Source organism: Zeugodacus cucurbitae, chromosome 5 (assembly GCF_028554725.1).
Source record: "Zeugodacus cucurbitae isolate PBARC_wt_2022May chromosome 5, idZeuCucr1.2, whole genome shotgun sequence".
NCBI lineage: Eukaryota > Metazoa > Arthropoda > Insecta > Diptera > Tephritidae > Zeugodacus > Zeugodacus cucurbitae.
In genome coordinates, this window is record NC_071670.1 from 11,469,960 (window position 1) to 11,492,915 (window position 22,956).

At 34.2% G+C, this 22,956-nt stretch overlaps 1 protein-coding gene across 1 annotated transcript in view; it reads left to right on the plus strand.

The window, feature by feature from the left end:
• Positions 1–22,956, plus strand: part of LOC105219249 (uncharacterized) — a 705,022-nt gene that overhangs the window by 98,917 nt on the left and 583,149 nt on the right. The window contains exon 4 of the mRNA XM_054231964.1: positions 13,870–13,973. The gene's annotated coding sequence lies outside the window, so the exon portion shown is untranslated. The remainder of the gene's footprint in view (positions 1–13,869; positions 13,974–22,956) is intronic.

The window sequence follows — 22,956 nt, forward strand, 5'->3', positions numbered from 1 at the left end:
TCTGGCTTCACTTGAACAAAATTTGTCGAAAACGGACTATAACTTTTCAAGGCCCCTGTTATGGAACATGTTGAACCCAGCGCCTAAGGGTAAATTTGAACCGAGGATATGGATAAATCTCTCTGATAATTTAATGTAATTCAGAGGAAATTGTTTATTCTAATAGTGTGTCTTGGTTCCAAAAATTATTATAATCGGATAATAACATCTCCTAGCTCCCATATACCTAATTATAGGCTTTTCAAAAATATGGTGGGCTTTAATCTGCATATATGTATTGGTTAATATGTGAGATATCTTAGCGAAATTAAGTGAGTGTATAGTCTTGGATATAGTGAACCTTGCTGGTGAAAATGAATGAAATCGGTACAGGAATTTCCTCAGCCCTTATACACTATATTGGACGATTTTCGATATTCTATTAAACTTTGTGCCGAATTTATAGGTAAATTTGGGTGTTATCTTAATAAAATTTCTTCAATAAATTGGGAGAGTATAAAATGTTCGGTTGCACCCGAACTTAGCCTTTCCTTACTTGTTTTGTTTTAGATTCAGTTTGCAACACGCATTTAATATGGTAACCACGTTTGTTACCACTGTAGCGACTACAGCAAGAAAGGTGTGTAAAATATGTTGAAATGATTTGACGTATTTTTTGTCAGGTTTTCACACATCTTTTTCTACTAGAGTTATCACCTCTAGCTATTTAAGTTTTTCAAGCGTTTCTAGCAGTGTTAAATTTAGCGTTTTCTGTTAATTTTTTTGCAATAAGTTCGCGGATTTCAAATAGAGAGTTCGAAAATAGCCATTTTATAACTGTGTGTGAGAAAATATCGTGAGCATTAAAGATCGTTGAGTAGATGAATTCACAGTTAAAATCTCAAGATAAAAATCTACACAGAATTAATAATTTATAATCTGTAGAAAAGGAGAGGACACTATCACATCAATGATTTATGATCAGACACAGCAGCCTATTTTCCTGTTTTATCATCTATTGTTAGATTAGATGATCTATAGTCAACGGTTCCTGTAGAGTTTAAATAAATGACTCTGCATGAGACTGTTATGGTAATATTCTAGTTGTGGTCTAACACAAGAGATCCTAAACCAATAATTCTCCTGTGTAGAAATATATTTTCATCTATATTTTATCTATTTCTCTGAAACCATGAAAGTAATATTACTAGAGATTTAAAGGATGGGTCAAACTGTGAAGCTCTTTAGGTCGAAAATCTACTGAATGGGTTTCGGCCTTGCGAGGATTTCATTTCAAATAAGAGAAAAAACGATAAATCTTATGATCTTGGCTGTGGTGTCGATCTTATTCCACAAATAGTTCCTTTCGGTGTGTTGTATCGGTCTTATCCTAGTATTTTGAGGCGTGTTCTTAGTCTTATCCTCCAAATGGTTCGATTTTGAGCGCGATCTCATTCTTATCCTGGTATACATGGTTCTATTTGGGAAGTAATCTCGGGTTTATCCAATGTTTTGGAGCCTAGTTTCGGTCTTGTCCTACAATTGGTACGATGTTAAATGTGGTCTCGGCAATATCATATATTTGGACTCCCACAGGGTTATAAAGGGTCCAATTTGGAAGCTGGCCTCGGTCTTCTCCAAAGTGTTGGATTGTGGTTTTATGGTACAAATTGTTCTGTTTAGAGTATGGTCTAGGTCTTCTCCAACGAGTTGGGTTGAGGTCTCGGTTTTATGCTAGAAATGGTTCGTGGAGCGTGTTCTAGGTCTTATCTAACGTTCACGAGGTATGATAAGGCGGTTTTTTCTTATGGAGGATTTGGGCAATGAAGTAAAAATAAAAAAAATGTATCTTAAAAATTTTATTTCAAGACCATTACAGAATTAACAGCTAATTAGTTGAGTTTTTTGTGATACCTTCTCAAACTCTTTGAGTAAAACGTAATAAGCTTTTAAAATTTAAATAATTTTCCCGCAAATTTAGAAAAATGTCATAAAATGTGCAATAACTCAGTATTTACTAATTCCGCCGAAAAGTATGCTTTATAATATTTGCTAAACATTTAAATGAATTACAATATTTGTTAATTTGCACACATGGAAGTTTGTTTACAAACAGAGTTTAAAATGTGAAAACGTTACTGTTTACCTTCCATTATGAAATGTGGTAAAAGCTGGGAAATTGGTTAGCGTCGACTAACCACTCAGCATTCTCTCATTCAGCAGTGATCCATGAAACCCTTGTCCTTGGATGGACTCGTTTAGATTTCCTTTTATTCAGCTATGATCTATGGAACCCTTACATCTGACTGTCATGACAACATGGTGCTCTGTGTAGAACTTGAGCTTGAACTTGAGACACTTGATGAAGAATCAAGATGAGAAGATTTCTGTTACGGAGACATCAATAACAGAAGCTTTGATGTAGACTCTTATCTCTTTGTCAGCTAAATCATTATCTGATAACGAACTCAGCGACGTGAGTGTAGTAGGTTTCAGATCGAGAGATATCAACCATAGTTAGCTGTGATTATGTCATTATATTTTTTGACCAGCTTCATATGATCACTTCTCGGTTATGGTCAAAGACAGTGTCGTTGTTGGATGAGTCTTGAACTCAGTGATAAAGAGGGATTTTAGCAGTTTAGAATTTTTCTGGCAGGTCTATTGGTCACTTAACCATTTACTTGGCACTCTGCAATCCAAAAATTAAATAAATAGCAGCAACAGAATCAAAAATTGGATGTTGTTTCCGTATAATCTGCAACAACTAGCAATCAGCATTGTTCGCTTGCATACATTTAAGCGGTTTAATCAACAATTTCCTGGCTTTTACCGGTGTTTAGTTTAAAATTAAGTCACAGCACATTACAGCAAATCTATTATTACTCGATTTCCTTTATTTATAATTTTAGATTTCATGATTATTATACGTGTCAATTAGCTCTTTACTGCTTTAGGCTAACGCCTGCGTTTATCTGCGCTATTTCCATTAAATTTTACACAATACTTCCGCTCGCTAAATAATATGTAACATTTTTGGTAAAATGTACAGTTAATTAATGTGCTTGTTCCACGTTCAAGAAAATATCTAAATTTTACACCTGTTTTATAACAACACATTCGCCCACTCTTATCCTCACCTATCAACAAATATTACAATAGTTGCCCCATTATGTCACTCGCCACTGTTACTCCACCAGGATTAGCCCACTGGAATGGAAATAATTAAATTTTAATGCAACAACAACAAATTTTGTAATTTTTGGTCAATAGAAAATTTGTATGGCTCATTAGCGGATTAGCTATTGGCTGTTTATTTATTGAAATTTTCATGGGAAATATTTATATAAAATTTAATTCGGAGTCAATGACTTTATTTACATTTTGATGACGGGCTCCATATCCTTTGATCTAGGTCATTGACCTTTGGCCCGGATTTGTTTACATCTTTGTGACGGGATCAACGTTTGTTTACAGTTTGTGAAGCCACGTTCCTTCACTTCGAATGGATATTATTGTGTATATATATTGCAAATCACTGTATTTGTACTATATTACCTTACTAATGTTCGAAAGTCAAGTCGCGTATACGCCGTGATGTGCCGGTTTCACTTAAAGGGTGAGGTGGGTTTCAAAATTTCAAAGTTTGAAATAATATATTATTGTCTCTTTTAATAGTGCAATATGTTTCAAATATTATCCAAATATATAACATCAATCCAAGTAATATATCAACACGTCAGTACAAATGTAAAACTTTAAACGCATTTACCTCAAAAATAAATATTTCAATTCGGCGATCACGATATCTGAAAATTCATAATTTTTTGAATTTGTAAATAAAAATTTCCCAAAACACTGTTTAAATAAGCATATTTAATATACTGAATTATTTAAATGAAATACAGAAATTCACTTGTTTTTAGCCTCTGAAGCCCACCCAACCCCTTAATAAGGCTTGAGAGTTGGAAAAAGTCGCGTATACCCCATGGTGTGCTGGTAGCCGGTGTCATATATGGGGCATTCTCTGGAAAAAAAGCCACTTGAAAATAAAAGTTCTTTATTTTCTTTGGCAATGATATATCCTATAGTACATGTAAAACCTAAAATAAAACATATGGTTTTAGGTCTTTAGTCCCTTTTTGTTTTTTTTTTATTTTTTAATATTTTTGTATTTTTTAAATTTTTAAATTTTTAATTTTTTTTATTTGTTTTTTTTTGGTTTTTGGTTTTTTTTTAATTATTACGTAGATTAGATTCAAGTACATGATAATTTTAAATAAAAAACAAAAACCAAAAAAAAAATTAAAAATTTGAAAAATACAAAAAAAAACTGAAAAAATATTAAAAAATAAAAAAAAACAAAGAGGGATTAAATGTCTGCTACGTCCACGTCGTTAATCCTGGGTTACGCTAAATTCTGATAATAATAGTGCATAAATCAATGATTTTTCATCATGTTCTGAGTTGGTTTTTTATTTGTAGCTCATACAAATATTGCTGTCCCAAAATTCCCTTTGGGGGGTAAAAAGGTGATGAAATAAGGAACATTTTAAGATATTTTCGAAAAAAATCGAAGAGGGCATAAATTGTTAAAAATTCCAAAAAAAAAAAATTTCATTTTTTTGCTATGAAATATTAATTTTTAAAATTTTTACGATATACAGTTTTAAAGTTTGAGAAATTCTGTACAAAAAAGTCACATGGTGTTTTAAAATCTGTTCATTAGTTTTAAAGTTATGGCGGTTCGAAAATTTTTTTACAAAAAACTTTGGCCCCTTATAATATGGCAACAACGCGTTACACAGTCCTAAAACCATATTTTTTATTTTAGGTTTTACATGTACTATAAGATATATAATTGCCAAAGAAAATAAAGAACTTTTTTTGTGGCTTTTTTCCAGAGAATGCCCCATATAAGGGATTAAAAGCCGAAAATGAAAGCACCGTTATCACCATATAATCAATTTTAATTTGCACAAGAATTTTTATTTCCGGAATTAATTACGAATAGCAAAATGCTGATGCAAATGAAGCTAAACTTTGAATTAATTGTAAAATATATATATAAGAAAAAGCAAAAGCAAAAAAAAAAACGAATTTAAAACAAAAACAGAGTAAAATAAAGTCACCGATACTTGCCAAGTTTAACACAATTTCAGTTATTGAATAAAAACTTGCTTTGTGGGCATTATTATGCGACAGCAACATGTAGAATTGTGAATGTGGGCTAGTGTATATTATAGCTATGCACGTGCCGTTCTGCCACGGACTTGAAGCCGTAGAAATCACGTTGTGCAGCTCGAGGCGTGCACCTGTCTGCCAGCTTTTGAACCGCCTAACAAATACGACATTCATTTTCACTCATAAATACGCAATGTTAATTGTTGTTGTTGTTGTTGCAACATTTTTCGTACTTAATAACAAGGTTTTAATACTACGAGCTTCTCGGTGAATGCGTAGTTTTAAAGTTTTGTATGTATTCTGCTGTTGTTTTTGTAATTTTTCTGTAATGTTACTGCATTTAATGCAACCACAGCTCATTGAAGTTCTATATACAGTGGTGGCCATATCATATGCAACTGGAACGCGATTTTAGAAAAAGTATATATATCTTACGATTAAACTTTGCAGACTGTTAATTCAAAATGAAATATTTTAATTTGATGTTTTTACTATTATTTAACGTTTATAAAAGCAAATATTTTCAGTATTTAAAAAAAGGTACCATTTTGATTTCATCTCTAAAATTCCGTGGACAAAACATATGCAACTTTTTAGAAACAAAGGTGAAAATTATGTTCTGCTAATATTTTGTTCCAATTACAATGATTTTTCATCAATTCACGATATTTCCGTGGCATTGAGCCAATTAAGTCGTCAAAGTTTTTCATCGCTTAATTGATCAATTAGCTCCGGTGTGAAAAGGCTATAAGGTAGCACCTTCTTTGAATTTTGCTGGATTGTATGTGGCGTACAAAATAGGAATTTTATTTGAGAGCTATGTTTAGTAAAACGGTTTTTTAATACTTCATGGTGAACACAATCTCTGTATAGTCATCAGTAAAATATTTTTTATGTACTTATCACTTAATGCTTTATTGACTGTAATTCCCAACTTATACAAATTGATGAATATACTATTTTTAAAAAAAAAAAAAAAAAAAACAAATTTAATCAGCAAAAGAGACATAAATTCACAGGAAATACTATAAAATTTAAATTTAAATTAATTGAGGCTATGTTGAATTTCAAATGTTCAAAATATATTTAATCCTGATGTGGCTATTAATTTAAGGTTATGGTGAATTGGAATATGAGAAAGTAATGTCCTTAAGAATTAATTTTATAATATTTTATTTTATTGGCATTACTTTCTACAATTCTTATTTATTTTATAGCCTTCCTGCTGAGCTTTTACTGTCTCTGACATAAAACACCTGCTGGCCAACTAATAGCTTGACCAAAATATTTCAATATTGTTGCATATAACACTTTGCGGTTAAATTCAATTAACAGTTATTTCTTCCACAACTCAAATATTTTGCACTTTTTCATCTTGCTGCTTCACCATTTTAATCAATATGCTGCCTTCGCGCATATATATATATATATATATATATATATATATATTTGGCGTAGGAACCGCTTTAAGCGATTATAGCCGAATCCACCAGAGCGCGCCACTCATTCCTCCTTTTTGCTTTTTGGCGCCAACTAGAAACACCAAGTGAAGCCAGGTCACTTTGCACTTGGTCTTTCCACCGGAGTGGAGGTCGTCCTCTTCCGCGGCTTCCTCCAGCGGGTACTGCATCGAATACTTTCAGAGCTGGAGTGTTTTCTTCCATCCGTACAACATGACCTAGCCAGCGTAGCCGCTGTCTTTTTATTCGCTGAACTATGTCAATGTCGTCGTATAAATCGTACAGCTCATCGTTCCATCGTCTGCGGTATTCGCCGTTGCCAATGTTTAGAGGACCATAAATCTTGCGCAAAACCTTTCTCTCGAAAACCCCAAGAGTCGTCTCATCGGATGTTGTCATCGTCCACGCTTCAGCGCCATACATCAGGACGGGAATAATGAGCGACTTATAGAGTTTGATTTTGGTTCGTCGAGAGAGGACTTTACTTTTCAATTGCTTACTCAGTCCAAAGTAGCACTTGTTGGCAAGAGTGATTCTGCGTTGGATTTCAAGGCTGACATTGTTGGTGTTGTTAATGCCGGTTCCCAGAATTGGCAATTTGTACGCTCGTATATGTGACTAGTTTATGTTTATATATTTAACTGCTCACTATTTAACCACGATTGGTCATAAAATTTTAATTTAATAGCACAACAATTGCGGTTGTCCGAACATGTAATTGAAATAAATGTGTACGCACAGTCAGTACCTTTTTTGCGGTTTGCGCTGTCGAAAATATTTTAAAAACCAGTGAATTTTATATAAATAGCCTTTTGTGAACGAAAAAATATTTTGTAAATAAATATAAATTTATATGGAAGCAAGTAATTTAACAGCTGCCTGGGGAGCTTTTGTATAAACTTTAAAGCACGTGTTTTCTAAAGTGCAACTTAAAACGAACTAACAGTTGAATGAATTTCAAAATTTTCCATTTTAGCCACAAGTGATTTTATAAAATAAAAAAATAAAAGTTATGTGCAAACAATAATCGAATAACAGTACTTTTACTAACCTTTTTTGCCGCCACTACACTTTAAAAAAAAATAAAATGAAAGCTCCAACACTGACCATACCGAATATTCGGACATTTTTTTGTATAAGCTTCCATGTGCGGGCCGTGGGTGCGGTCCAAGTGAAAATTTTAAAATTTTCCCTCACAAAATGATTGCGGCACATTTTTATCTCAGCCACAGCAAGCATAGCGAGCATATGTACGAAAAACAATGGCATTTTGCACCACATACCCAAGCTAGCAGTTATCGAAAATGTTTGGAATTGTATGTATATCTGTGTACAAAAACACACTAGCACTAAATAATAATGAAAAGCATTTAGTGTGATTATATGTTTAAACTAATATAAGCCAAATGCTAAGCTGGTCATAAAATATATATATGGTTGTGCAAAGTGAACTTTGGTAGTCGAAAGTACTATAAAAAGGTTATATAGTGGCCAAGCACACTTGGCTGCTGGTCATATAGTGGTAAAAGAGTGCGGACGAGTTTGAAAATTAGGAAGAGAATCACAAAAAATGTAAGGGTCCACTATCGTTCGGTGATTTAAATTGTAATGGCTACCGGTTAGCGCTCGTATAAGCTGTACTAAGTTTAATGTAATGCAGGGTTTTTCAAAATGACGAAATAAATTTAATTAATATAAGAACTTACCAACGATTTCTTCTTAGCTTGTCAATCTATATATTCTTATTTTCAAAACTAGAATCCAAAGCTTAACTTTATCTTTAACAGTAAGATGAGTTCCGATCGCATCGCTATTTATTACGAAGGTCAGCTCTTACAGTTCTTTTGTCATTTCCAAGCTTAGTATCTGAATATTCGCATATAACCTTTATAGCGCTTAGACATTTTTAACATTTTCTATCAACCAAAGAAGATCCAAGTTGTGGATCTCATTGGACCCTGATTATGATACTAAGATGTCCTAAGTCACAAAGTTCTTTATAAGAACACAAGAAATAGCACGATTCAAGTTGAAAAATTACCTGGGCTGACCATTAGAACTCTTATTAGATCTTCTAGACTCCTATCCCTCGTTCCAACTCTGAACTTTAACCTTATTTTCGAATTCTAAAGAAAATTAAGAGTTGGTTCCGAATACATTCTGGTCGGATAATAATTCTTCTTCTTGACTGGCGTTGACACCGCGTACGCGGTTATAGCCGAGTCCACAACAGCGCGCCACGCATCTCTCCTTTTGGCAGTTTGGCGCCAATTGGTAATACCAAGTGAAGACAAGTCCTTCTCCACATGGTCCTTCCCTCGGAGTGGTGGTCTCCCATTTCCTCGACTTCCACCAGCGGATACTGCATTGAACACTTTTAGAGCTGGAGCACTTTCATCCATTCGAACAACATAACCTAGCCAGCGTAGCCGCTGTTTTTTTATTCGCTGGACTATGTCTATGTCGTCGAATAACACATACAGCTCATCGTTCCATCGTCTGCGGTATTCGTCGTTGCCGATGAGACCGTAAATCTTCCGCGAAACCTTTCTCTCGAAAACTTCTATTGCCGTCTCATTGGATGTTGACATCGTCCACGCTATCCTCTACCATCCTATTTTAATAATTTCCAAAGTCGAAAGTCTGGATGCAAAGAGTTAAGTTATCCATATCCTGAGATATATTTAAAGAGCTTTGATTGTGGTAAACTATTTATATGAATTTCTGAAATATCTTTTTATTCCTAGCTTCATTGTCAGGATTTCTCAGCGAATTTATAGATGTAATGTTTTATTCTATTGTTCTCATGGGAAAATTTACTATTTGAACTGGACAAAAGGATCATAATTTGCACAAAAATTTAACTAATTCGAAACTCAAGTTCGGCTGAGTTAATGGATACAAGTTACGCTCTTTGAAATACACTTTCTCTTATTATTTAAAAGCTCTTATTTTTAGAGAAAGCCCTTCAAAGATTATGTAGGAAATGTTATGCTCAATTTTTCTCTTACAATAAGGTTTTAAGTTTAAGATTAAATATGAAAAAAAAAAATCTAATTCCAAAGCTTTCCCTTTACAGAAAATTGCCTATATATGGATTTCTATATATATAGATACTTCGTAATTAAACAACAATCGCACTGAACTCAACTCCTAAGCATCTTATGACCCCTTGCACACCTAACGAAAGCTCCTGCTGCACCTTCCAAATAATTCATGCATTTGATTTTATTTATTATTCGATTTCCTCTCTTTCCAAACAACAGATACACTCATTTGTCTACCCTCAACTATTTGTTTTCGAGTTTCTTTCTTTTAGCTTATTTCTTTTTCTAAATCACATTTTTATTTTCCAAATAACAATTCCTGTTTCCCATGTCTTTTTGATTGGATTTCATTTGTATTGCGTATTTTCAATTAAAGTTTCGGCTTTTGCGTCAACGCTGTTGCGGCTGTGTTGTCTTTTGTTGGCTTTATTGTGGTTGTCGCTGCAGAAGAAAACTAAAAATAATGTTTTTTTACTTTTGCTCTTATCCTTTTACATTTATTTTTTGAATATTTTGTTCCATTTATTTTTATTCTCTTTTGTAGAGGTCAATTATCTATTTCCACGAAAAAGGAAAAAGACAACACAGTTTTACAGTTAGTTAACGTGCATGTAACTTTTGTTACTGTTCGACTTTTGTTAAATAATAGTAAATTAAATGTCGGTACACCGAAAAGCTTTTAAGCGCTGCCATTGCTCTAATTTTTCTCGGCAATTTCAATTGGAAAATAATCGAATCTCAAATAGTAGAGCTACGCATATACGAGTAGAAGCTTTGAACGAAATGACTTAAATAGAAGTTGCAGTTTGGATTCACTCATGAATATTATATCAATTAAATAGCTTCAGTACATGCTGCTAAAAATATGATACCCATTACAAAGCACTCGTAAATGCCTAGAAGCTTTATGATATTATTATCAAACATGGAGCTCTGTTGGATGAGATAATAGTTATTGTATTAGCCCTCAATTAGGCGTTCACTTTATTGAATTTTATTTTTAAAAGCTTTTTTAAAGCTTTATGTGCAAGCTTTTTCAAAGCTTTACACTCTTTAGCTTTTAGTTCTATTTATTCTATTTACTAAATTAAGAAATGTAAATAAATGTAATTTAATTAAAAATATTGAAGGAAACTTCGAAATCGTTGAAGCTTTCTCTGAAATCTATGCACCACAGAGCTTTGAATAAAGCTTTTCGAATGTTTTAGTTTCTGCATTATTTTATTTTTATCTAATTCTTTGCTTTTATTTTATTGGATTTCATTTTAAGAAAGCTGTGGCGAAAGCTTTTATCAATTCTATTGATTAAAATTTTAAATTTAAATAAAATTAATTCCTGAGCTTTTTTAGTTGTAAATTTATTTAAGATTTTAATACTTATTGTTACGCTTTAAACAAAGCAGATCCAATTAATAAATAAATATTTAAATAAAAACAAAAAAATGTTGAGCGAAGCTTGGAAAGCTTTAAAGTTTTTACTTACCTGTACTGCTTTGAGTAAAAAGTTTCAAAATGAAATGAAATTTCATAATAAAGCTTGAGGCCTTTTCAGTCATCTCTGTATCTGAAAGCTACCGGTGACATGAAGAGTAATAATAATGGTTTATGATAATCTAAGTAACAACTAAATCACGTAAACTCAACCGAAGAGTTCACAGCAAACAGCATACATTCTTTGCAGGTTACGCATAATTAAAGTCATGGTTAATCTTGATTAGTGCCTTGTTCCCAACCACATGGCGACAACATGCCATTTTCTAACACTCCAGTGTACAAATATGTAATCGTACTAAACTGGAATTGTATTTTCAATCTTTATGCATTCACATTTCATATTTGCTGTGTTGAAACTGGGCTCTGCAGTTCTGGTATGTATTGAGTAGTAGTACAGGAGCAGTTGCGACTGAAGTCTTTGGATTGGCATTGACTGTTATAGGGGCACTTGAGCTTACATTTGAATGCTTGAATATACACATATGAGGATAACACCGATAAACTGGCAAGTTGAAGTCGGCACAGAGCACGTCGTTGTACCGTTATGTGACTGCTTATGTGTCCGGGAGTGCGACGTAAGCTCATACGAGATTATTGTGTGACTCCATAAATTTTAATACACCTGTTAGCTCGAAGGAAGGAAAAGGATGTTGTGACGATTGTGTGAATTCCACATTGTGTTAACTGGTGCTCGGTGAGTGTAAGAGGGTACAGACAACATTTATAAAGTGTGTCGTATGTGAAAGTCTGCATACGTATTTCTGTGTCTCCCATGCTCCATCCACATTATATATTCAACTTGTAATTTTCATGTGGTAACATGTCTTTTGCTGCAAACCAACTTCAAAACAGCCAACACTTGAGTGATAAGCAAATACTAGAGCAAACAACAATCGAATCAACACTTGTGTAGCTGAGCAGAGTGTGAGTGAGTTTGAGTGAGAAAGCAATGAATACGGATGCCATTGGTAGGGCCCAATTCGGTCTCAAATTAAGTTCAGTTAGAGATGAAATGAGCCCAACTTGAAGGTTCAAATCAAAAACTATAGATTTCTATAAAACTATAGATTGGCTTTAATAATTTTAGAATATTCTGGGGATACAAGAATAAATCTAAATAATTTGTTAGATAAAACACCTTTCGTTTTAGAACACTTTCGTACTCAAAAGGAAATCTATGCAGGTTTACAAGCAAGCATCATTTTAAAACACTTCATAAAAGATGATCAATCAAAAACGCGGAGATGTCTACTTCACTAAAACTAGTAGGCAGAAAAGCTATATGGCCACATAACAGTTTGACTGTCCTGGTGGAACACTGCACCCTTCCTGTTGGCCAATTCTGGACGCTTCTGGTCCATCGCCTGCTCGCCAGCAGTCCAGCTGTTCGCAGTAGATGGTAGAATTAAGCGTATGGCCATATGGGAGCAGCTCATAGTGGAAGATTCCCTTCCAATCTCACCAAACACACAGCAAAACTTGCCTGGCCGTCAAACTCGGCTTGGCCACTGTTTGGGACGACTCACCGGCCTTCGACCACGACCGTTTTCGCTTGATATTGTCGTATGTGATCCATTTTTCGTCGCCAGTCACCATCCACTTCAAAAATGGGTCGAGTTCGTTGCTTTTCCGTTTGACTAAATACTCAGAGAGTTTGTAAAAGATCAGACAAATAAATATCGAGTTCGAGGATTAAGATTGGCCAAGAATTCAAGAAGAACTAAACGTTGAAGTCTAAATTTAGCACCTGCTACATACTGCTCAGTTTCTCCCTAAAGAAGAAATGTGCGGGGGATGGGAACTTCAGCTCCATTTCCTTACATATATTGCTATCAATCAGAAACTTATAACTCGCGTGGTAAATTTTGAAAAGAGTACACTTTGAAGTATTTGATAGTTGCTTGCCCAAACTTCATTTCGAAGCATGAAGGGAAATTTTTCAACATGGTTATATACTTTTTTGCCGCCAGATTTTATCCTACTTTTCTGTCATACATCCAGCCGAGTATTCCAGTTTTCCTTTCAGTCAATTCACTTGCCGAGTGTGATACTAAATTTTCATAATCCGGAGTACGCATACTCCAAATGATATTTGTTTATGTAAATTACTGCAGGTCTCCAACTGTCACATGAACAACAACTGGAGCAACAACTCTCAACAAGGAGAGTCTGACTGACTGTCTATTTGCCTGCAGTGTTCCCACTACTCATGCATATTTGCGCACAAATATGTGTACATTTCAATTGTAAATCACCATTAAGTGTTGCATACGCAAAGGCGCAAACAAGGCGTCAACTACTCACTACTGCCGAACCGTTGAAAATACAGTTCACTACTTCGACAGGCGTCAACCGAATGAGTGAATACACAACTGAGTTGGCATTTTTACACAAACATATGCATTTATTTATGGATGTTTATATGTGTGGTTGTGCCTGTAGGTGTCATTGCTGTTGGTTGCTGGCAGCTGACAACTACTGGCCTGTTGCACATTTCACGATATGTTGACTTTTTCAAATTGAATTAAATTTGTATATATTTGTTGTCAATCTTTGTGAGGTATTGGTTCCTTGGAAAAGAACTTACTGTGTGTTGTTTGGTTTGAAACTTTAAGAGTTTATAACTATTTATTAATTTTTTATAAAAAATAACTTTTCTTCTGCTTATATTTATTAATTTCGGACATGTTTTTTTTTCATTTCAGCAAATCAACGGTTAACATAAGTGAGTGCCATTCAGCTGCTGTGCGATATACTCACCTTTCACAAAGGAAATATATTCCAAATAGCATCAATATTGAAATATAAGGTAAGTTTGACCTTTTTCATATATTTGCAATAAATTTTAAAAAGACTCCAAAGTCTTCAAAATTTCAATTTTGGTTTTTGTTCAGTTTACCTGTTAAATTTGTACTCAATTTAGGTACAAAAGTTCTAATTTTACCTCATAAACAAAAGTCTCCAAACTCTCCACTATTTTAATTATCAAATACTTCATTCACAAAATTGAATGGGATTGAAAATATCTCCATCTGCAAAAGTTTTCAGTGCAGCTTTGCGAATATTTCAATAATGTGACACTTACAATATCAAAATATCCAAATTTACCTGCAAATCAGATTGACCTCCCTTGAGAATTAATGCGATGGAATATAAATTCGACGAAAATTTATTATTAATAAATATATATATAAAATTAATTAGGTAGAAAAGATGGCTGCCTAAAAAAAATACATTATTAAAATAAAAAATACATTATAAAGATTTAATCACTTCTAGGAAATCCTTTACTTTTTTAATAAACTTCAGCTTATTTTTATTTTCAAATAGAAGTCATATACTCCCTATTATTACATATATTATAATAGAATTTTAAGCAAATCAGACAGTTTTGTAACTTATTTATATAACTTATTTAAAGTTATATATTATACTATAACATGTTTTTGAAAAGTCTCCAAACCCTACGCTTAGCTATTTCAATGCGAAAACATTTTATTTCATCAATAGATCAGTTGGGTTGTTATTTAAGTAACATATATTTAAACTCTCCAAAGTCTCCATTAGCTTTTTTATCATTGTTTTTTCTTTTCATTATTACAATATCTATAAAATAAGAGCTGCATATCATCGAACAAACAGAAATTCATGTAATATTTACGCAAAATACTCCCCTCTTACCATCAAAATCACAAGTTCACAATAACTGAAAATGTACCTTTACAAGAATAAAACTTGAGAGGCGAGATTTTGAATATATTTGTTATTTGATGCACATACATTTGAGTAGAGATTAAAATAAGTAAATTTATAAATATAATATACCAATGCATCGGTCCATTACCATACAGAATCTCATACATATGTTTATTTATAAAATCAGTCCGTACTATCTATCTCTCCACACTTTTACCACATTCGATGCTATGCCACAATTGTAATGCAATGCATTTTCCACAAATTCCATTTCTCCATGTAGTCAATAAATATTTATGCATGTAAAAATATTCAAAATAAGAATCCTCAAATAAAATGAAAATCACCCGTCACCAATATATTGTCAATACAATTTATTCACTTTTTTGTTTGTTTTTGCTGTTGTGCTGTTGTTGCCTTCAATTTTTGCCACCTGCTGACAATTTTACTGGCTACTGTCAGTAGAAATACATATTTCTAGTTGGTATTTCATTGATTTACTAGGGTTAATGTAGGTTGATTTAGGTGGATAGACAAGTGCTTTGTGTGCTCAGTGAGGCCTTCAGTTAGGATTAATATTATTTAGTGTGCATACAGCAGTAGAAATTCGACGAAGTGTCACATGGGTAGTTAATTTAATGAAATGTGATATTTAGCAACATACATATGTCGCTTAAAAGGGGCTACAAACAGAAATGGAGTTCGAGAGAATATAATATAGTGTCGTCATATAAAATGTAAATTGCAGACAGAGAAATTTGGAACATATTTTGGGCCCGTTACATAAAATCAAGGATACTGAATAGAGAACTTCATATAAGGCACTTTCCATACTTTATCAGAGTAGAAAATGAGCAACTCGAAGTCTTCTGAAAATACCGTATTAACGCGGCATAGAAGAAACGGCACAAGTATTTAGATCAACCGCTTCTACCATACCTATACCAGGCTATATCAGACGGCTATACTGCATTACTCTTCAATCATCACTCTTATACAGCCACATATGTATATCTTCGAATGACTATCTAATCAGATACTATCTGTAGGCGTTTATCTTCCTAAATATAATAAGATTTCAATTCTTCAAAACAGAATTTTGTTAGATCCTACTTTAGTCTTTCTAAGCCAGACATTACTCTTGAGAGGTCAAATGGATTTTTAATTATCCGTTGTAAGTTCTTTTTCCAAAAATTATTTTGAGACATCTATCGAGAAAGACGAAAAACCAGATGTATCTAAATAAACGCTAGACAAGAATTTCAAGTCCAGTATTGAGGCCGTGTAGATCTACTCGTTTACCATTTGTTTATATAAATATTTGGGAGGGTTCTGTAGGGGTTATTCCAAAAGATTTCGACATTTCCTGATATAGACTTCAATGAGTTCGTTTACTCTCCAAAACCGGTTCCAAAGTATCCCAGATATACTCAGCTCAGCTATGCATGCATATCGTGCGGTCTGAGGAGGAACTAATATTTGGGGGTTCGGAGCTGAGGGAAGACAATACTCAGATATGCTATGACAAAGAGTTATTTCGCTTTCAATTTCAGTTTTTTTATTATTGGATTTATGAAAGTCAGAAGTTTTACTAAACCTTCTCTTGCTTCAAGAATCTCTCAAATTCTTACTTCGGTATGGCAACGTAAACTGCTTAGTATGAAGCTGTAGTAATGTAGGCTCGCAGCAGTGGTGGTTTTGAAACATGTTGAAGCCGATTCGAAATAAGAAAGGGTTTAACGGTATTGCTATTCCTAAAACTTGTCACCTCCCGGTATGATGTATCAAGCTTTCCGATACATCAATCGATTGTAGAGACAGGAATGAATATCTGTGATTCCTTAAAGACTTTCTACGAAACCTCTGCTGGCCTAATGCTGTTCCAATGAATCATGAATTCATATTAATGGAAGTAGACTCTCAAACAATGGTTTCTCAAAGAAGATCTTCAGATGAACTAAGCCAAACCAATATTGCATTTTCTATGTTAAAACCAATTGCTAAGTCCTTTCTTTACCAAGCCATAGCCTTGAATCCCTGTAGCGTAATTCTGCTTCTATATGTAAGTTCCCTAGTATGTAAATTTCGCCATTCAATTTACATACATTATCGCATTATTCCCTGTTTTAGGTTGCAACTTTTTCTACTTACATTTGTGTTTTTGTTGTGTGTGTTGAGCTTCTATTGGTTTTGTTTCAGAGCTAAGCAAATGCTTTTTCGGCGTACGCGCTTCTCGACTCGCTTTTTCCATGCAACTCTGCCACCACAAGCGCATTTTCACCAGCGTTTTTGGTTACATTTGTCATGCATTTGTTTTGACTCCACATATATGCATATATGTGTGTCCATTTGAGGTTTAATAGTATTCTTGCATAACCACTGCTGTAAAAACAACAACAACAATAGCAAATGGCACGCAAAATCGGTTGTCTAATCAAAGCACAGCACGCTGTGTCGCTCAACATGCCAGTGGCTTTGTGTTTGTTGTACTTTTTTGTCTTATTTGGTTTTGTCGCTGCATTGTTTTAACTACGAACACATACACATACACGTACAGTTCTTCTATGAGGTACTCACTCACATACATGTCTACACTAATTTGAATAAACACCAAACTTGTGGCCTCCGGACCCTGAACTCTCGTTTGCTTACTTTCTAGAGCAATTTTTTCGAAACATTTTTTTAAACTCTTTCTTTTTTGAAAGTTTAAGTTTTTTCTTGTTTTGATTATTCAATTTTCACTTTCGCTTCGCCACTTTTCCGCTATTTGTTGCGCGCTTGGCATTTCTGCACTTCCGTTGTGCGACAGTTGTTGCGGTAACTCCTTTACAATACTGCATACGAGTTGTAGTTGCTGTTGTTAATGTTTGCTATGGTTTTTAAATTTACTGCGTTGAAATTCTGTTAGATTTATTGCGAATATATGCATTTCGCGCATTTTCTATTACTGTTTGCATCCAAAAACCATTCATTAATCGGCGTTGAAGCTTTAAAAGCTTCCGTGTGCTTTGAAAAGTTTAATTTATTAGTGAAAAGTTTCGAAATTGTAAATCTTTGTTGAAGTTCCGTTGGAACTATTGGATAAATTTTCAATTTGCTGCGACTCTCAGTCTCATTTTAACAACTTGAAGCTTTTGAAAGCTCTACCGTGAATTGGAATTACTACCAGTTGTTCGTGTTTTTGGAATCCATAATTTATATGCATTCCTTGAACGACATATGGAGGATCTCTAACTGCTCCTTTTTACCTAAAGTGATCTTGTTGGTCTTGGTTTAGTTATAGATAATATGCACATTCCGCTCTATTACCTTCACAAAATATTTTAAATAATAGAGCTATGGCTAGTCCACTTAACAAGTCCTGTATTCTTCGGAAATTGTTCTGATAATTTTTTTTTACGTCGTTCGGCACAAAGCACTTCGTAGACTTACAAACTCACAAAATCTATGGGAAGTACCTCGGTTTGCAACACTGTTTCAGCCTTCCAGATTTCATAAATTTTTGATACGTTTATTAAGAAATTAGAGAAGATCGGGGAATTTAACATGAGCATTCCGTTCGCTAAGAACGAATCAGATCAGAAATGAGTTAACATATAAAGATCAGGTGCCATTAGGGGTTCTTATGAATAGTATGGTTGGACTATATCTAATGTAGACGCTAGTGACCGAATAAACCATTGGTTGAGTGGTATGATTGTAGCTTCAAGAGGGATGGGTTAAATAAAATGATCCAAATCATGGCTGATTTCAATTTATTCCGAAACGAGAATAATGTAACTTAGGAGGGCTAACTCAGAACACTCAGAAATCCTGAACTTCTAGTTGCGGTTGAGTGGTGAGACCCGGTTCAAAGATTTTACAAAGTGTCTATCGAAGAAGATAGCTAAAAATATCAAGAGGGGTTTAGATGTGTAAACTGGTCAGTCGGATACTAACTTATTCACCCCCGATATGTGAAATTCCTTTTTTTGAACCTCCGACAAGGCCGAGGGGGATCTTAGGTAACATATATTACAATACTGCTTATTAGGCAAGTTTGCCCCAATTGTACACTAGGGCTTATTGCTTTTTAATCATTTTCTAAAGTAATTACCATAAAGGACATTAAACACTCAATGGCAACACATACTTAATTGCTCGCCGCTTCGATTGTTCTCTTAATTGTTGAAATGCATATCGGTGAATTATTTCATTATATATCACAGTCAAACAGCAAGCGACGCTGGTTTAGTGGTGTTGAATGCGTGATTGAGCGCCTAAAAATATGTAAACATGCATGTATGAATATGAAAGGGTACTCAGGGGAATTGCTATGATTGCCAGAATGTGTGTTGATTGCAAATAGAATTAGTTGTACGCTATTGTTGCACCACAAATGATTTCTATATACAAACGTTCATATGGATATGTATAACAAAACCTGCTTGTATATTATTTATGCCACACTCATACACATACATATATCGATCGGCGTATAATCGCCGTTTATTTGGCAATTCAGAAGTTTTGTCCATCAGCTGCATAGCACACATACCCAAACCTTTGATCGCTTGGGATTGCTGCAGCTGCTCAACCAACACGATTCCGTCCATTTTCGTTGCATATTTTAATGCGCACTCACTTGTTACGGTTGCCCAATGTTCAATGTATGCTATCAGCACTAATTGACGATTTTGGTTTCATTTTATTGGTGGTTGCATGCTATTGTTGTTGTCGTTGTACATGTGGTGGCTAGCCTAAAGCTGTAGAGTATAAACACACGCACATAAAACTACTGTCATGTACATACCTATATATTGTAGTTTTTATTCAATTCATTGCATTTCGCTTGAAAAATGGCTATTTTCTTTGTATAGTTGATTTATTAATAGAATTTTCATCAGAATTCTAATTATGGAAAAATCTGAGCTCCTTTACGGCTTGATTTCAAATAGTCTCCAATGTCTCCAAAACTTTAAAAGTTACGAATTCTTAAATATAATTAGATATGGACAATTTGTATTCATGTTTCATATAAAAAATTTGGAAATCGTGAATCGTTTGAACTTTTTTTCTTTATGTTATGAGTATATAATAGTATGTTTGAAATTTATTATTTATAAACTCGCATAAAAACAACTTCGATGTGAATACGAACGCGTTAAAAGTACTAACTTCCACTTTGCAAACAACTACTCTCCAGCGATTTGCTTTCTGCATACATATTCTTAAATTACATTAATTCCGCTATGTTGCTGATATATAAACGATCGCCAACATTTATCAATGCGACCGCAAGTGAGGGGAGCCGATGAGCAAGCGGTCTGTGACAACAACAATTGACCTAGTAAGCGCCAGTCACTGGACAGCTATCAATTTTTCAGCGAGTACACCCGGAAACCCAGCAGTTGGTTAAACCAACTGACCTGAACTAGTGCAACCGCAACACATTGCGATAACGCTGCGGAGAAAAAGTTGCAAGTGGTAAGCAGTAAACGGTGATTTTGTACAACAATGCCAACACATTTTTTTTTCGCTGTCCGCAAGAAAATTGCATTTACTTGAACTTTTCAAGCGTTTGATTGGCACCAAAGCCATGGTTGGATAAATGGTTGAATAGTTGCAGATGCATCCATAAATGGCTTGCTGGCTAGATGGATGGATGGATAGATGGTAGAATAAGTGACTGACGGAAAAAAATGAACTTATGCGAGAATAACGATAGATGGCTGCACATGTGAATAAGGATAAAGCATATCAAACTACATAAGGGATGAGCAGCTGCAGCACATACATCCCATCACATATGTATGTGATCAATAAATACAAAACACTTCGAAATTAATCAAATATAGAACGATTGCTCATGCAGTTGTTTTCTATTGTTGTTTTAGCTGTTGAAAAGTGTGAACATTGCTGTTCAAGACATGATCGTGCGATAAATAGGAGGAGCGAGCATGAAAAGCATGTTGGACGAACTTGCCAAAAGGTCATCTCCAAAAGACAGATAAACACGTGATGTAAACAATAGCGAAATTGTTAAGTGGCAATCATGGCCAAATGATAAATAGTAATATCAGCAACGATTCTAATTTGAAAACGCAACAAATAATTAGATATTTGAACTAAATACAAGAGATCAGTTGAAGAAGTAATTAATAGGAATAATTTTAGCTCCAAGTCAATATCTATCTCTAGTTCGGCAGATCAAAAAAATGAGATCAGGAGATTATGATATGAGGTGTCCAACAATGTGAAGTCAGCTGTTAGAAACCAATCTTGGAAATATTAAGCATAAAGCTGAAACATCAGATGAGGATCTCGTACCAAGAATATCATAACAAGATCAGACAACAGAGAGCCAATTAGAAGAATCTCTTGTAACATATGAGAACAATACTAATTGATTACGACTTGAAATGAGATCCACTAAAGAAAGATCAAAGAATCTGAGAAGGATCGCATATCATAGATGCAGAGTCCACAATTAGGGGAATTATGAATTATGAACTCGAAAGTCGTGAGGACTTGAGAGCTGGAGGTAAAAGCTAAGTCCACAGCCTTAGGGTTTTATCAAAAAATATAAAAGAAGACCAATCAGCCAATATTAGTGGGATTCCTAAATAAAAGATCATCGATCAAATTTGAAAGTTCCACTTATCGAATAGGAACCGAAAAAGTTCTAAAACCTTGACAGCTGAAGCCAAAGCTTAATCAGAGTCCAAAAATATGAGAAACATAACCCACCTGAAGGTCATAACTAAGGGATCAGAAGTTATAGAAAATTTCAAAACCCAAAAACTCTCCGGAATACGGGAAATGATGGTCGTTACCGATAAGCTTTCAACAAAATAGTTACCGAAGCGGAATTCGTTAGAAATCCAATCTTAGAATGATAGAATTTTCGAAATTCAGAAGAGGATAAAAAAACCTTCAAGCTTGTGCAAAGTTGTACGTCTTTCCAATATTAATATGAATGAATAACCTAATTTCCTACTTGGTACACTAGTTCTTCAAAACAAACGCCAACAAAATGCAATTGTTTCAAATACAATTTATTATGCATTGTTATGTAGTAGAAGTCGTTGTTGCTGTTATATTGGTAATTGTCGATTTGGTGGTGTAACGGTTATGGAGCATAAGTTTGCCATTGGTCAAAATGTTAAATATCAACTGAACTGTATTGTGCAATAAATGATTTTCAGAATGCATTTGAGGTTAGACAATGCATGAAGTGTGCAATTGGGGAGGGGTTCTAGTTTTTCGTAATTGACGGTGGGGAGATCGAAACATACATCTGGAAACTGCACTGTGAAAAATTTTAGGCGATGGATTTATAGATTGCTAAATTTGAGAAACGAAATTATGAATGTGGAGTACTAGGGTTTGGGCTTCCACTCAAACTTGAAGCCAAGAGCAATGTCTACTTCCAATTTTAAATGAATAATGATATCTTCATAATAAGACCAAATAATTTTCTTGATAAAAATTATAGTTTAACATACATTTAGGCTGCGTGTAGATGGAAAGAATAAAGATAAAAAATAATAGGGTTCCAGAGGTATCGTACACTTCAAAACGGCTGAGTTTTCTCCAATTTTCTCCCCAAAACAACTGATTATAAATCCTACCCTCTCCAGTAGATCATATATCATAGATCTTGAGCTCAAAGGCAATACAAGGAATATTAAAGGCTATTTTGGGAATTTCTATAAAAACAGCATACAAGTTATGGGTCCAACTATATACCGAAAGGAATGTCAAAAAGTTTTTGAATGGTAGTGTTTAATTGAGAGCCAAGTAGTAAGAGCCAAGTGTTGGAACTGGTGATTTGATCACAATTTGGAATCGACTCTCCTTAATACCAAACTATCAAAGGTTTGACTTATTGGGGTTCCCTTAGTCAAAGGACCTTATCTATACTTAATTTGATAGATAAAGCGGAAAAAATAAAATAAAAAATACTTTTCGTGAATAAATTCAAATTAATTCAACCATTCAAGCAAAAATCTCATGCCAAGCATCGCACAAAAATAACAACAACAAAAGTAGTCATTCGAGGGACAATTTGGTAGAACGACAACAACAAACACCAGGGAATGTGGTCGAATGCA